The sequence below is a fragment of the Ambystoma mexicanum genome, chromosome 4p (genome assembly GCF_040938575.1).
Source record: "Ambystoma mexicanum isolate Mex_15411 chromosome 4p, UKY_AmexF1_1, whole genome shotgun sequence".
In the NCBI taxonomy this organism is placed as follows: domain Eukaryota; kingdom Metazoa; phylum Chordata; class Amphibia; order Caudata; family Ambystomatidae; genus Ambystoma; species Ambystoma mexicanum.
Window position 1 is genome coordinate 138,407,270 of NC_090927.1, and position 14,588 is coordinate 138,421,857.

The 14,588-nt window shown below is 44.7% G+C and overlaps 1 pseudogene; it reads left to right on the forward strand.

The window, feature by feature from the left end:
- The first annotated feature begins 8,662 nt into the window (after positions 1-8,662).
- LOC138456227 (5S ribosomal RNA) lies at positions 8,663-8,781 on the forward strand (annotated as a pseudogene).
- Positions 8,782-14,588: the final 5,807 nt, after the last annotated feature.

Sequence of the window (14,588 nt, forward strand, 5' to 3'; positions counted from 1 at the left end):
ATTTTGGCCTCAGCTATTTTCAACTTCTTCATAGCCGACATAGGGACAAATATGAAGAACTTGGTCTCGGACTCTCCTAAACTGGAAACAAGTGTAGTGCCATGGCTCTTCTATGCAGACGAATTGGTGCTTCTAGCAAAAACCCTGAAATGGTTGCAAAATGGGTTATTTGCTTTAGAAGCTTATGCAGACCAGAATCAGCTTGCTATAAACCTTAAGAAGACCAATATTCTCATTTTTCCCACCAAGTCGTCTTCTACTAAGCGCACCTTTAAGTGGCACCTGCATGGGACACCTCTCAGTGTAGCCTCAGAATACCGGTATTTGGGGATGAACACAGAAAGTCTTAATAGCAGTGTCTCAAATCCGAATCATACATATGAAGTATGGGAAATGTTCCTATGTACCCGTTATTACCTTTTATAAACAAAATGTTGTACCAATTATAATGTATGTGGCAGAGACCACGGTACATGAATCTGCGCCGTTCTGGTCTAGGCTTGAAGGTCTATTCTAGAAAAGAGTGCTCTCTCTTCCATTAAGTCAACTTATCGCAATTATACGATACGAATTGGGCCTCTTATCGCTAACTGCCATCCGTATGCGGAAAATGCTTTGCCTGTATGGGATATGTGTCATGCCAACTGCACCAGATACGTTGCTATCAGCTATATCCATGCTGCTGGCATCTGGTGCTGGCAAGTCCTCATCATCTTGGAAAACTAAATCTGTAACCCTGATGGCGGAAGCCGATATCTCACTAGATTTACTTATTACAAACCCCAATTGGGCTAAATTGAAACTGTGGCTATATGATTGGTGCCAGACTTGGGACCTGTGCATGAGATTTAAGGATCCTAAAACTGGACATTGTAAGATAGAGTCCTTCAATCATCCTGAACTGTATTTAATCAGGTTCCCAGCGCCTAAATATAGAAATCTGTTCCTCTGCTTTGGAGTACACTGATGGTCAACAAGAGAGGTCCAGGGAATTAGATCTAAGCTAACCGAGTAGGAGTGGACTTGTTGATATTGTGATGATGCCTCACAAATTTAAACGTTAAAAAAACTGGTAGTATTGAGCCCAATTTTATTGGCGCAAATAAAACGATTCCTCCAGCATCTGCTTAAGGATTATCATATGTTGACACCTGGAGCCTTGTGGCTGCTAATCCTAAGCAGCCAACGAGGAGCAGTAACCCTGGCTGAATTATTAGGGTCCTTACAATTGGATTGACTGTCCAGGACACCCACTGGGTATAAATCAATCAGGTTGCATGAGATGTGTTGTCACCCACCTTTTTTGACCTTCCCTGCTTCTCTGCAATGTGTTTTATTAATTTGTTTGAATGTTAAACATTGCATGGCATATGTTAATTGTTAACCAACATTTTATTGAAAGGTTGAAAATTGTTTCAATCAAATAAAAAAATAAGTAATAACCATATGTGAGAACCAATAGTACCGCATCAGGTCAAAAAGACCCAAACCCCCATCCCATACAGATCCACAGAGGGCTTTCAAGACCACCCTAGCAATTCCATTACCCCACAACATTTCACACAGCCCTCTATCCAGCCTATTAAACTGTATATAGCAATTGTATATGGCGTAGCCTGCATAACAAGGGAATCTCGAAAGGCCATCATTTGTAAAACTATGACTACCATTACTGACGAAAGTGGTAGCCGCTCAGTAATGGAGAGCAGTTCAGTCTAAGAAAATCGTCCCTATTCATTACCACATTTGAGATACTGAAATGACAGCGGCTCATTTTTAGTGGCTAATTCACCTGCTCCATTGTCCCCTCTTCCCACCCATGATAGCACACCGATTTAATCCTGAGAACACTATTATCTCCAAGTTCATTAATTATATCCATGACCAAGGAACAAGCAGTCTATGAATGAAAGGGAGCGCTGCCCACCCAAATGAAAACAAAACAATCCTCTGATGTGCAACTACTGATGTACTTAGTTGGCAGAGGTCAAGTTTCCATTTCTTCCAGCCAAGGAATTTATGTGGCAAGTCCAATCAGGTAGAAAAAGTTAACAATGGGAAGCGCCCCTTTAAAGCTGGGATGTCTGGTAAGCTTAAATAAACCTATACCCACCAATTGTCTGGATCCCTGGGAACTATTCTCAGTCAAGATAACAGTGAATCCACAGAGTCGGATTATTATCTTTACTCCACTCCCAATAGGAATAACGAGACCCCCGAGGCTCCTGAATCCTAAGATTTCAAATTCCTATCCGGATATTGAAAATCCTCAGTAGCGAGCTCCCTTCAGCTACCAAGAGAACTAAGGCAATTTGAACATCAGCATATAACAACAGCTATTACTGATATATGAAAATATGTATAATCTCTACTAAGAGCCGGTTGGCTTTATTTTAGATCATAGAAGCCACCACTAACATTCCAGACGTAGGATTTGGTTAAAACAACAACACAAGTAAAATAAAGAACCATCAGATACCAATACAACCTTGAAGAGACTACGGGGCTCATTACGACCCTGGCGCTAAGGGGTTAACGGTGCCGTAAAAGGCTGCGGCGCTGTTAACCCCTTAGCGCCTAATTACGAGGTCCCTTTTCAGCTCCCGACCTTAACGGCTGGTTTCGACCAGCCGTTAAAGTAGGGACCCGCAAAGGGAAATGGGAATGGGGAAGGGCCAATGGTGCATGGGGAATTACTGCCCCGCCAACCTTGGAATGGCATGGTAATTCCCCATTGCACCATGGCGGACTCGTTACAATACCGGCAGCAACCATGATGCTAATAGCGCCATTGGTTACCGCCGGTGTTGTAATGAGGGCCTACATATCGAACAAGTAACAGGTATGTCCTTTTTCTTAAAAAAGGAATTAAAATGTGAAATATATAGGGATGCAAATGACGGAAGGCTATTCTTTTTTGGACAAGTAAAGGATTAGTCTCTTTGATACCTAAACTTTCAGGTCGGTACCACGGCATAAAAAGCTGGGCCAGACTGCTGATGATTAGCCCTAACTCTGCAGAGGACACCATCCACCAGAGACTAACTTCACGCTCATGAAGATAACTAACATGCCCAACTGAGCATTATTATAATTATAATAATCAATCCAAGGAACTGAGCAACTAAAGCTTTCCCTTCTTCTTGTATGTTTTTCAACAGTTACACCATACAGAGAAAATTAACAATTCTCTGCCAAAAGAAAAACACTTGATATAACTATGGTGAACCGCACGTTTTAGTGTTACCAGAACCAATGTGACCACCCTCTTGACGAATGTTCCGATATCTACAAAAGAGAACAGAAACATGTTGAGTTCCATGTTGTAGTATTTAGATAGACTAGAAGTAAACTACTTGACTCCTCGTAAGAGTACGGCAACTGTATATTAGCATATGCTTTGAATGTTGTCCATAACCAACTGTGTTCACTAACCCTACACGAGTTCTCACTCTAGAGGACACATTGTCACAGAAAGGATTGCGTTTTAGTGTGTTTTGTTATAATACTGACAAGCGGAATTGATCATATGGTTGTCTGTTATGTTTTTGATACTTTGAATAAACTATAATGTTGTATTGTGAACTTAATTAGACTAATTGAATCTTTTGGTCTAACTGTTGAATAACCTGCTAACTACCTCCTGTTATACTCAATACTTAACCTCCCCGAAATAAGGTAGAGTGCCCACATGTTGTGAGCTACTTTGGGGTTCCCCCTTTATATATGAAGCTTAAATAGTGAGCATACCAAAGACAAAACATTTCATTACACAGCACCCGTATCCGGCCTTGTGCAATAACTGTATAGTGTGCCAATAGGATGAGTTGAAGAACTTTGTCCCCAACAAAGGGTGGCCCTGTGCCAAGAGGTTGATTTAAAAAACATCTCATTGTCGAGTCATAGTTCACCAATGCTTAGCCTAGTGTTACATCAGCCCTAAATGCCTTGAAGCCCTTTTCTGAGTGTGCACCGTTTTACAAATGCAATAATCAACATATCATAGGTACTTTCAGCTGTTCCTGTCTCTTTCTTGTTCCAGGTGTGCGACTATTTCTTCCATCGGCTCTGGTGCCACAGAGACATTTCAGTGCAATGGGATGGTCGGTCGCTACGTGAACCTCATCATAAGAGGCAGGGAGGACTATCTGACACCCTGTGAAGTGGAGGTCTACGGAATCCCTGAAGAACCAACATCCTCCTGCACCTGCTCTAGAGTAACCTGTTGAGACCTAACAGCAAACACATGAAGCTTAATATCGCTACCAAAATGATCAGCACATGTTTACCCAAGAAAACGTTCCTTCATATCCCATTATTAGTGTTTCAATGTCAGCTGGTTGCAATAAAGGCCATTGATCCCCATGGAATGATCATGACGTACATTGATATCTGTATCTCTAGAGCAATACAAATGCATATTCCCTTTTTGTATGATTTCAGTTTATGGAAGATTTCACTTTTGGTAGGCATGAAAATAATGTCAGTCAGTCAAACATACTTTTATTCGGCATTTAGCCTTTAAGTTCCAAGAAACAATCAACTTCTATATAAAAACATCAGTACAAATCAGCAACGAAATCGATATAAAATGCACAATTATCTCAAGAAACTAAAAACTTCACAGAAATTACAGGTCAATGGGTGCAAATCAAGCGCATGTCATACATAGCTCTCTGGGTTTTGCCCGTATACAGGGCGTAGATTTGTGTGAAGTTGCTTAGGGTAAAAGTGTCAAGGTTAGGACTAAAAGCATGGCCCGCACAGTGCCAGTTATATTAGTGCACAGGTGATCGACAGAAAGGATTTTATCATAATAGTGACTGAGGAGAGCAAAGGCTAGCAGCCCCAGGCACTTATTTATCACTGGCCACTGTGCTAAGAGCACTCTTCAAAATTCTGTTTCTCAGCAACCATGCCCTATAGATAAAACATGCAGTTCCGAAAACCACATGAGGAAGCCAACATTTTCTTAGATACCGAACTGCAGGGGTTACATGACAAATACCTGCATTATTCAGAAAAGGTTGCAGGTACATGCATCTTATGCAATGGGTTTTAGTGCAGATTAATAAAAAGTGTCAATATTTTCTGTTTGAGATCCACATATTTATTTTTATTTATTTACATTTATAAAGCGCTCACACAGCCCGCAGGCATCGAGGCGCTGTTACAGGAATTGTTTTTTGTTTTTCTTAGTTGAGTAATTGTGTTTTTTTGTCTTAGTTACGTATTTATAACGCGTTCAAACACCCGGAGGTTTCTAAGCGCGGACCTGGGGATCGAACCTGTTGCTGCTTCGTGTCGTCTTGCTTCCAAGACGCGCACGCTGCCGCTGAGCTATCCTCCCGGGACATATCGGGCAGCGATCCGATTGCGCCCCCTGCCACCCTTTGGTTATGCAAGCTATTGGCAAAAACCCAAGCCTGAATCAGACATAGAAAGACTTTTCCATTGCCGAGAGGATGGCATCCAAATAAACCTTGGACCCTAGTTCTACAGTGGATTCAAGGGAGTGCTTTCCAAATTTCAACTTCGTGGCATCAGCTATCAGGTTTTCATACATATTTTTGCCTTGAGCTTCAAGGTGTTCAGGTCCCATACCTGGGACACCTGGGGATTATTCCACAGTTCAGGCATATCAAGACGGAAAAGGCACGCCTTTACATGTACAAGCCACTTTAAACTCACCCCCCACACCCCTCCTCGAGGCTCAAGACATGTGACAGGGTGTTCCTATATGTCTCTAGTTTCTCTCCAGTCCCAGCCTCTATCCTAGTATTGTCGAGTTCTAGGTGGGGCTGACACAGGTAAAAGCAGTAGTTTCTTTTAAAATGTGTCTTCACAGGTGGACAAATCAGCGATATTAACATATCCCCACAGTTCAGATACATACATAGCTGCCGGTATGGCTTGTTTGTGGAATAATTCCAGTGCGGGGAAATTGCACCTCTACCATGCTTGGCAAAGAAGGATGAGATACCACAATGTTATTTGGTCAGTGAGAGTGTTGATTTGGCTACTTGTGGCTTCCAATTTCCTGTGTCCACAAAACGAACTCTGAGGTAGTCAAAGTGGTTAACCTGCTCTATAACTGAGTCACAAACACTCAAATGTAGTGTTCTCCTTTTAGCATGGAGTGGCTTTAAGACTATGGCCCTCATTACAACACCGGCGGTAACCAATGGCGCTATTAGCACCATGGTTGCTGCCGGTATTATAACGAGTCCGCCAATGGTAAATGGGGAAATACCGCCCCATTCCAAGGTTGGCGGGGCGGTAATTCCCCATTTACCATTGGCCCTTACCCATTCCCATTTTTGCCCCATAGGGCTCAATGGAACTGGGGAAGCCGGTAATTACGGTACCACAAATTGCAGTACCGTAATTACCTCGAAAGTCCCTTTGCGGGTCCCTACTTTAACAGCTGGTCCAGGCCAGCAGTTAAGGTCGAGAGCCGCAAAGGGACCTCGTAATCAGGCGATAAGGGTATAACAGCGCCAACACCTTTTACGGCGCTGTTAAACCCTTAACGCCAGGGTCCTAATGAGGGCCCATCACTTTACATTTTGGGATGTTTGGAGCTAAGCTCAACTCCATGCATTTGGTAGCAAACATAGACAAAACATGCTTCAGGCCCTGGGGCATGGTGGTCAGAAGGACTGCATCGTCTGCTTAGAATAACGCTGGGTATGCGTCCGCTCCCATCTTGGGGCAGTCCTGGCACCCACTTAACAAGGCATCAATAATTTCTTGTATATAGATATTCAAAAATATGGGTGCCAGTGTGCAGCCCTGCCTTACTCTAACATTCCCCTCTAAGTCCTCAGTCTGTTCCCGCACTGGGCCATACCTGAAGGTAGATTGGTTAGCAGAGTACAGTGAACATGTAACAGCCACCAGGTTGGGCGGAGCACTACGCCTCAACAGAATATTCCACAATAGATCTCTTGACACAGTATCGAAGGCTGTTATTAGATCCAAAAAGACCACATGGAGGTACATTTTCTTTAAGATGGTATACTTAGCAATGATTAAAAAGAACAAAAAGTAATGGTCTATTGTATCCCCATTTGGCCTAAACCCAGCTTGGAGGTAGTTAACCACATTTTCATGTTCAGCCCACTCCTGGTAATGTGTGAGAGTAAGCTTCCAGAAGAGCTTACCAACACCATCCAGCAGCGAAATGGGGCGGTAGTTAGCTGGGCAATCTTTCCTGCAATTTTTGTAGAGGGGACAATTATCGCCCAGCGCCAAGAAGTTGGTATCTCACCACTAGGCAGCATGCCATTAAAGAGCCTACATAACACTGGGGCCTGTATCTCTACCTCATCCTTAAAGAGATCTGTTGGGATCACGTCTGGGCCTGTCGCCTTATGGTTTTTTAAAGTATTAAGAGCGACTGCCACCTCACCAACAGAAAATGAAAAGGTAGCGGGTGATAGTGATCTAAATATTACCGAGCTGGGAGCAGGTTGGGTTGCAGCTTGATAAAGTTTCCAGAAGTGGGATCGCCATTCGCGCTCTCCAATGTTACATATCAAGTCTCCAGCCCCATTCAGTTCCTTGGCAGTAACCAGCTTCCAAAAGGAGCAAGCATCCCTTGATTGCAGGGCTCCACGTAGACTACCCCATTGTTCAGTCACAAACTCTCTCTTCTTCCTTCCAGTTAGCTCTTCGAATTTAATCTTAGGGCTTGCAAGTGAGATTTATCAACGCCGTCTGTGCTTTTTACACAGGATACCATCTCCATTTCCACTCTATGACAAGCCTCATCGTACCAACCAACCCTAGGTAGGGAATGTTTCTTTGCTGCATCCACGGGAAAAGCCACAAGGGGAGCTATGTTGCTTTTTAGTTGCTTCACACAAGATTATGTCAACGCTAAGTTGTGTGTCACACATTGCTGGGATATTATTCAGATTAGAGGAATAGATGGGCGGTTTCAAGCCCTTCTTCAGCAGCTTAGCCCATCTAACCCCCTTTCGCGCACGGCCGGTTAATACCATCGGCTGATCCGAATGGTACACTGTAACTCCCTCCCCCCTACTGTGTGCCAGGATTTCTGCTACTAGAGGATAGTGGTCGCTCTCTGTTCTGTTATGGATTGAAACATCACCAATCCTAGCCCAATCATATCCCGTGATTAATACATAATCAATCGGGGAGCTCTCATTTACCCCGTTACATTTTATTTTGCAGGCTGGTCGTTTTCAAAATGGCCATCACAGGCCCTTAAGCTCAATTTGAACCAAATACATACCGTCTCTAACGCAAGGCGGATCACGTGTCGGGAAGAGGCAGCAATAAGAGGTGGGATATCCAAGGCCTCATCTTGGTCATCCCAGAGCTCTGAGATCGTTGTAAGGGTCTAGCTGTAAGTTAAAATCACCCACCACTACAATGCAATAAGAGCATTGTACGGATGGGCTCATGTCTTCAACCAGTTTCTGGAGGCGGCCAAAATCATCAATCCCTGCGAGGGCCTGTTATACAAGGTAACCAAAAGAACCACATCATCTTTAGCCATCCAGATCTTTTAACAGCTGTAGATCTGGTGATCCAGAATCTGCAGCCTCCACCTTCCAGGCAAGTGTAACATCAACCCAAATCAGGAGCCCACGCCTGGGTGTACCTCGTTGCCCCTTAGATGCACACCACAATCTATGGCTACACCACACTGAATGCACCCGAACTCGTCGGATCTCTGAAGCTAAGCAGTGTTTGGCCTGGTTAGTACCTGGACGGGAGACCGCCTGGGAATACCAGGTGCTGTAGGCATGAAAATAATGGTACCCTTTGATGATCTCTGTTAGATATTGCCATCAAATTAAAACTTGCCTCCTGTCTGTATGCTTCAGTGCCACATTTACCTAGGAGATCTAACCCAAATTAAGTAGCTGATATTCTGTATACATTAAGCAGAACTTTGTAGCATTACAAAAAAAAAAATCACTTGTTTTTGGAAGTGTGTGTTGGAAGCGGCTGCCTTTCTCGTGCAGTGCGGCTTGCCACACAACGCTTCATCAATTACTGGGTTCTTTCCTCTAGGACCAAGTTATCCACTCCACTCCGTTACATTGTTTGCTATCCACCCACGTGTGCCCCCCCCATCCTGCCGATGTCTCTGGTACCTAAGAGGAGCCCATGGGAAGGAGTGAGAGCTAGGAGCAGGGCTAAATGCCCAATCCTCCAGTCTGGAGGGGTGGGGTTGAGGAGGTGAGGTTGAGGAGGCAAGGGTGAAAGTAGCAACAGGACAGGGTCTAGGGTGCCTGTTGTGTTGCACCCTAGACCCTAATGGAAAGGGCTGGTTACATGTAAGCCAGACACTGAGAAAGGCTTGAATGCATTTATTGGTAAGGAAAGTACTTTCACCCTCTACGATGCCCCCTTTTTAATCCTAGTCCCCTCCCTACTCCCTGCCCTTCCAACCCGCATACAGCATATTCCTTAATTTTGTCCTTGAGATTCCTTTGATATGATATGAATGGCATTTATAATGTGCCTATACACAGGTGTTTAATCACCCTCCCGCCCCGTGCTTTGGTGTTGGTGGAGAAGCAGGGCATGAGAAGTGGGGTGGCTGAACTGTAACTGGCAGTAACGCATCAAGGATCAATGGACGAGGGGAAGGTCCCATTTGGGCCTGTTTCCTTTTTGGCGACAAGGCTGAGCACAAAGAGCCTTATAATAGGCACTAAAGCAGCCTCGAAGCCTACAGGGGAAAAAGGAAAGTCCAGCGCAAAGGGGGCAGTCTCCTTTAGTTTATTTTTTATAATGCGCTTCCTGCCCACATGCCTCAGAGCACACAAGGTTCCTTTATGCCCAGTGCAATGACCTCTTAGCTCCCACATAGCGGTCCCATGTTCAGATAGGTTTAATTGACTTAGTAACATGGATAACTTTGACTGACTTCAACACCTTCATAGGAATCAGGGAACCAATGATTTTTATCTAGAGAGTCAAGCAGCTGTTCGCATTGGTAGCTGGAATGTAGCGGGACTCTCTTAAAAAATGGAGGATCAGGACTTCCTAATGTTTGTAAGAATTCTGCTTATTGTCCTCCTACAAGAGACATGGGCTGAATCTGCTCCACTGATGGATGGTTTTACATGTGTTTATTCAAGTGCTAAAAGATCTTCAAGGGGATGAAAGATGGGCGTACTATTATTTGAATTTTAATGAAGTTAGATATCTTCTCCATATTGACTGTTTTAAATACCAATGTAACCCTAATAACTAAATTGTCCTTTACATGCTGTCGTGGTCTAATTTTTTTTTACTTTATTTTAGTTATCTTGGTGACAACATATAAACAAATGCAGTACAGTGATCCCTTTAACAACAATATTGTAACACATATTACACAGGTATCTCTACTGGTTAGAGACAATCGCAGCATCAGATGACCCACACACTGGGCCTCATTAGAAGGAAGGAGGTAACCATGCCTCTTTTTGCGGCATGGGTACTCCCATTCTGGGTACCGGGTCCGGGTTCCCTGAAATACCGGGAAATACCGGGCCATTCTGACCTTGGAGGGCCTGGTATTTCCCCATTCAAGGAACCCGGACCCGGTCCATCCCGATTCCCATTTGGGTATGGGGAGCATGCTAACAACGGGCCTGTTAATGTCGGGCCTGTTATTAGCATGCTGGACTGCTCGCGGGACCCGCTAAGGATGTCTGGTAAAACCAGGCGTCCTTAGCGGGTCCCGTGAGAAACCTCGTAATGAGGCGGTAGGGGGTTAACGGAGCTGGCAGCTCTACTGGCCCCTTACCCCCCTACCGCCTTCCTCTTAATGAGGCCCACAGTCTCCTCATTTTCATTAAGATAGCATTGAAAGTCCGACCAAATATCCTTAGGTCTGCTCTTTGCATGTACCAATATAACTCATCCATGTCATTTGCCCATGTAAGATCACTCAGCCAGCCCTTTACTGTCAGGGCACCAGGCTGTTTCCAGCAAAACAAAATCTGCCTCTTGGCTAAAAGTAATCCCAGATTCAAAAACCTTTGGTTCTTCTCAACCATTGACTCTGTGATGCCCAACAGCATGACCATTTGAGGAAATGGCTTTGAGTGTCCTGACACAGCCATCAAGGTGGCACAAACCCCTTCCCAAAATGACAGCATTATAGAACATGTGCAGCATATTGGCTTCCTCGCTGTTACATCTAGGGCACCCGCCTGAGCAGTAATTTCCAAACTGACAGATCCTTGCTTGGGTGTGGTGTAGTCTGTTCAATATCATGAAATGAATCAATCGAAACTTTGAATTATAGAACATTTTTCTTCTTATCCCACATATTGCAGTCCATTGCTTATCCGTGAATACTGTGTACACATCCTGCTCCCTTTCTTTCTGACATTAGGGCCCTTATGTACTACTGCACACAACAAGTGATTATAGAGCACTGATGCCCTTTTTGTAGAACCTCCCACCGCTGTCTTGTGTATATATGATTTGCCTGGACTGACTTTGGGCTCTGTGAATAAACAGAGGGTTTTTCCCTACCTATGCTCTGGAGATCCTCTGTTCGGGTGGCCAGAGGACGGCCATCGCTGTTGGATCCAGAACCTGGGGGTGGACAAGCGAGGGAGGATCACCTGGATAGAGGGTCCTCGGGATTGGGATGCAGAAACCCAAAGGCAGGACATGGTATCCCTGTTTCACCCATGACCCCCTTCCCACCTCTGTCCCTGCCTTCATGGACGGTTATCAGCCCTGTCCCGTCACCCCCTTCCAATTTCCCACCTATTATAAAACTAAGAGGAGAACGACAACTTCTCCAATAATTATGGGTTACTACAACTCCCATAATTCCCCTCCTTTATGTGTCAACCCAAGTACTGAGACAAGGAAGATAATGACAGAGTAGAAAGATTACCCGTAGTAATCTGCAAAGGCTGTGTCCCATTAATGAGGCCAGGCATGATCAGGCACTCAGTCCCAATCACGCACACCTGAAACTTATAGACGGCTGCCCAGAGTATAAGAGGTGGAGCACAAAAAAGACAAGCTGAACGAGAGCCAGCACGAGAAGGAGGAGCTGTGCAAGGGTGGGCGAACACGCGGCTATAGAGAATGGAAGGCGGTGATGCTGGCAAAGTACGAGGGAGAGTAAGCAGAAGCAAGGCGAGGGAGACATTTCTCCAAAGAGCCAGAGCGTTGTCAAGAGATCCATTGAGAAGCTGGAGGAGTCCAGACTTGGAGTGCTTGAAGGTTGCTAATTTCCCTGGTATGACAGGAGTACCCGGGAGGGTCTGGTCTGGAGGAACGGGGGGGAGACCCTAACCTCGGACTTGATATTAAAGGAACATGCGATACAGTCTATCACAGCCGGTGGGTCCTTGAGGGAAGAAAGAGCCTGGTGTGTGAAGACCAGGATGTTTTAAAATGTTGCAAGCAACTGAAAGCGTCTAGCGGTATACGCAAGAAGAGAAAGACTTGGTAATTGATCAAAGCAAATACATAGTAACATAGTTGTCCTGCGCAGAGAGAGAAGTGCATTGTCGAAAGTCTCTGTGAACTGTAAATCTTCCTCAGAAAGGGAAGCGAACATTTGAAAGTGTTGAAAGAAAGTAACCAAGCGGCTTTCCCAAATGGAAAGGAAAAAGTGCTGCCGAGGGGAGCAAATGAAGTGGGAACAAAATAGGGAAAAGAAGGAAATAAACAGGCTGTGGGCCCAGTAGGCCCTATTTACAATGAAGTATGATAAAATGTGAAACAAGGAAGACTTGACTAGTTGAAGCAAATTAAAACGATCTAGTTATGCATAAGGCTTAGAACAAGCTGCACAGTTTTGAAAGTCTTTGATGTAAAAAAAAAGCAAAGTAAGAACCAAGAAGGTTGGGGAAGGGAACCCCATGACAAAGTAAAGAAGAAGGTAAAGTCTTGACATGTTTTAACTCAGGTGAGGGAAACCTGAGCGGCCTGGGGTAAACCAGGAACTGTGTTAAGTGCAACAGGAAGGGAAGCCTCAGTTAACTGGGTTTTGTGTAGCAGGTTAGGGATGCCTGAAGGGAACTGTGCTAGATATATTGAGCTAACCTTGAGCCATGCACTGAAGCCTTGGCAATTTATTTTGAACTCTTTTGCACTGTGCATATTATCCACCGTGAAGGAAAAATTGAAGAGCTCCAGTGACTTGAACTTGGGGAAGGGTGTTGAGTATTGGTTTCTGACATAGACCTTTTCTTTGTTTGACTGACTGTCGCAGACTATGTTATTTTTATTTTGTTGGTGGCGGCGACTACTCCTATTATAGAAATAGAGCAAGGTAGGAAGTCTACAATCCCATTCAAACCTTAGTAGGAAGCCCGCAGTGGTGTAAAGGGCGCGGCTGTTTTTGGCTGTGCGGCTGGACAATTGGTCAACTGACTTTATCTGCTGGTGCCTGTCTACTTACCTGATCCAGGAAGTTTTTGTCCCGCTCCGACTCGCGTTAGTCTAACGGCTGGAGCCGCTAGCAGTTGAAGTGAGCGAAGTTCTGCCTACAGCTTCCTGGTCTGTCACGTGACTGGAGTCACCTGACCTTTTTCTGCCACTCCCCTAGGGATCTTACATAAAAACTACAAGCCGCGGCCCTTGCGGCGTGAAGCCCGCAGTGGTGTAAAGGGCGCGGCTGTTTTTGGCTGTGCGGCTGGACAATTGGTCAACTGACTTTATCTGCTGGTGCCTGTCTACTTACCTGATCCAGGAAGTTTTCGTCCCACTCCGACTCGCGTTAGTCTAACGGCTGGAGCCGTTAGCAGTTGAAGTGAGTGAAGTTCTGCCTACAGCTTCCTGGTCTCCCACGTGACTGGAGTCACCTGACCTTTTTCTGCCACTCCCCCAGGGATCTTACATAAAAACTCAAGCCACGGCCCTTGCGGCGTGAAGCCTGCAGTGGTGTAAAGGGCGCTGCTGTTTTTGGCTGGGGGCGGCGGTAAGTACCATTTCTACTAATACCAGTGTTTTACACAAATCACTAGTTTTACCTCGATATCTTGTTGTTTGCGATACAAACCAGTAAATGGATCCTACTAAATCGCGTACTCGCCTTCAAGGCAAACTGGAAGAGACGGATTCTTTAGCAAGCAAAAGCCCGATTGAAACTATGATAAAAGGAAAACAAATATTGAAATCAAATACTAGCTCGCATGTAGACGTGACGGCGATATAAATCGGCCTGAAGTCCAGCCCCGAAATCCATTAGCAATCCAACAATCGCCTGTATGTACTCTGCCATCAATGCAGATAAAACAGAACATTGAGGCTGACTCCCCCTTACCGTCAGGTAAATTGAAACACACATCTCCTTCTCATGCTCCACTGACTGTTAATATACAATTGCCTTTATCTGCAATCCCTACTGAATTTCCACAAAAAGAAACGGGTACGTCTATCCAAGTCAAGGTGGACAAACCAACACCTAGTATTCAAAATGAATTCACATCCTCGCTTTCCACTAAACAATCCTGTTTTTCTGCAGTACCTTTGCATCAACCTGTTGAAGTAGACTGTAATTCCATTTTTGAAGATCCCTGCTATACACCAACCCTTATGGAACGAGCTAAAACAGCCAAACAACAATGGCAATCTAC